Raw genomic sequence first — 3,070 nt, forward strand, 5'->3', positions numbered from 1 at the left:
AAAAAAAATAAAAGATGTGTGTGTGTGTGATATATATGCATATATGTATTTGCAGAATACATGAATGCAGGTGCATGTGTGTTTATGGAGTCTAGGTTGACACCAGGTGTCTCCCCCACCCCCCTAAATTTCAGGATTTAACCTAATCTATTAATTTGAGTTAATCATTTCTCTGGTTGGACATATGTTTACAGATTCTTTCTGTCACAGACACCTGAACGATAACATATATTATTAACACGCCAGGCAGTCTTATAAAAAGAGAACTCTGAATTTACACAGCCACCCCTAGAAATAATTCACTAGTTTCAATCCAGGTAATGGAACCAAGTACAGAAACCAAGTCGGGACAATACAGACGGGCTCTGGAGAAGAAATGAGAGGATTATTACTGCAAGAAAAGGATCTGATCTCTGTTTTTAAACCAGAGTATTATTTAAGCCTAGGAAAGTGTTTGGCAACCGCCAAGCCCTCTGTTTTAACAGGTGTGGGCTCGGAGAATTAGCAAACGATCATTTTAACAAGGTAATGAAGTTGGTCCAGCACGTCGGGTGGAAGCATCTGAGATAGGAAATGAACAAAGCAATCTTGCCACCAGCGCTCTGCAAGCATTCCCTCCTGCCGCGCCTTTGCTCCTGCACTCCCTATGGCCCAAGCTGCCTTCTGGGTTTCTAACTGCTGAAAGCCTGCCTTTCCAGATCTGCCTTTCCCCGGGAACCTCACCTGGGGCGCATTTTCCTCTTACGGGGTTCCTAAAGTCCCAAAGTGGGGACCAGTTAAGTTTGCGTGTATTAACGCTCACCGTGTCCTAGGCGGTTCTAAATCTCAGGCTTTTATTTGTCCATCCGGCTTTGGAGCTGAAGTTGGAGGAGAGCAGCTAACATCCGGTTGCACGGAGGCACGGACACGGGGCTCAGGAGGAGTGGCGCGCCGCTGGCCCACCTGGACCTGGCGACCCTTCCCGGTTCCTGGCGGTGGTCGTGCAGTCACGGGGCCTGAGGACGCGCGGCGGTGCGGGGTGAGCACTGAAGGGGCTGAAGGTTCGATCCTTGGGACCGGTGCGCAGACGGCCCTCGTCAGGCCAGCGCCCTGGGAACCTGCGGTGGGGAGGGTCGGGAGCCCGGCTGCTCTGTAGTGGAAACTGCAATTGGTGGTCAGATTAGCAAACTGGCTCCTTTTCCGGTACAGCCAGCCATTAACGGCCTCGTCTGACAATTGGGAATACCGATCTCAAAAACCCCGTTCCCTGCTTCTTCCTGCTATTATTTATTAATTTTGAGACATAGAGCAGCAACGCACCGAATGCTATGCATCCTGGTTTCGATCCTGAAACCGAAAGGAACAAACAAAAATCCTCGAGAAAAACAGAAGATCCACGGAAGTCTGTGGTTTAGTTGGTAACTGCACCGGTGGCTTGCTCTCAGTTTTTGATAAATGTACCGAATGCTAAACTTGGAGGAATTTGAGTGGAGAATGTATAGGTCTAAGTCTTTGCAACTTATTAGAAATCTAAAATTATTCTAAGGTTAAAAGTTAGCATATAAAGCCCCACAGCAAGGTGAAGCGGCCGAGGCTCGCTGAGGAGGGCTAAGTTAGTTTTCTCCCCAGCAAGACAGGAAGTAGTAGGTAGCGTCTGTTTGATCAACTTGTTTGCTGAAGCAGTTGTCGGGCGAGTGGGGGTAGATCCTGCTGGCCTGTTTTCCCCCTTGGAATTTGTCCTCTCTCAATTCTCTTCAACAAATATCTTTTAGCATTTGTTAGGTGTGAGCAAATGAGACACGTTCCTTAAACTAATGGAAGCCACGACTGTCTTTAGGGTCAGAAAGGGACATCATTGGATCACATACTCGGCAGCGATGTATGTCTAGGGTGGCTTTGTAGCCAAAAGGAATCAGAAATTCAACCAGGAAATTGAAGTGGAAAAGATAGGATTTGAAAAGATTTTTGTGAGTCTTGAAGACTTAACAATTGAAATAATTCAAAGATCAAAGAAAAAGAGGAGGGAAAAAATGTATTCCAGAGTTTTTCACTTAAGGGTTTTAGAACATGGTTGACACATTTTAGAACAAAGAGAACTCCAGAAGAGACCTGGATTCGGGGAGTGGGAAGAGAAGGAACTTGCTTTGAGCTGTATTTGAACAAGCCAAGTACTGAGCTGGAAATAATGTGTCTAAGAGCAGTAAAAGCAAGGGCAGACTATACAGAAGGAACCAGAGGAATAAAAAAGCCACGGAAGGCAGCTGTGTGACCCTCTTGACAAAAGAGAGCTGCTTTTTTATTTATTATGTATACAATATATTATTGTATTATATATGTATATATATACATACATACATACACACGCACATTATCTATACAACATTCCTTCCATGTATCCCCACACACCAGGAGAGGGCACCCAAATCTCATTATTGATGACTGTGAGCCACCATGTGGTTGCTGGGAATTGAATTCAGGACCTCTGGAAGAGCAATCTGTGCTCTTAACCTCTGAGCCATCTCTCCAGCTCCTGAGCTGCTTTCTTGCTTGGTTGAGAACTCCAGGTATCCCAGAGACCTGATGTGAAGTTAAAGATTCATATCTCCTACAGACTTGGAGAGAGAGGCTCAGGGGTGAAGCTAGGTCTTGGAGTTAGCGCTAGCAAGCTAGCAGTTCACTCTTTTTCAGAGTTATTTTAGTGAAAAACAGGAAGATTGCCAGCATTCTGTTTATGTGTCCTTTCTCAAGTATCCAGAGGACTGGACAGGGAGCCAGATATGATTTCTGGTTCTGGCTATACCCACTGCCTACCTGTGTTATTTGGTCAAGTCATGTATGCTTGCAATAGGAAAATAGTTCTCAGTGAAAACAAACGAACTCTTTTATTTCTAGAAATACGAGTAGGGTGGAGAAGTACCATTTGCAAAATGCTGGTACAGAAATAGAAGTATAATACTCCAAAGAGAAAAAAATCCAAGCCAGTGCTTGGAAGGCAGAGGCAGGTCAATCTTTGTGAGTTCAAGGCCAGCCTGGTCTACAGAGTGAGTTCCAGGAGAACCAAGGCTACACAGAGAAACCCTGTCTTGAAAAA

The sequence above is a fragment of the Microtus ochrogaster genome, unplaced genomic scaffold (assembly GCF_000317375.1).
Source record: "Microtus ochrogaster isolate Prairie Vole_2 unplaced genomic scaffold, MicOch1.0 UNK11, whole genome shotgun sequence".
NCBI classification, from domain to species: domain Eukaryota; kingdom Metazoa; phylum Chordata; class Mammalia; order Rodentia; family Cricetidae; genus Microtus; species Microtus ochrogaster.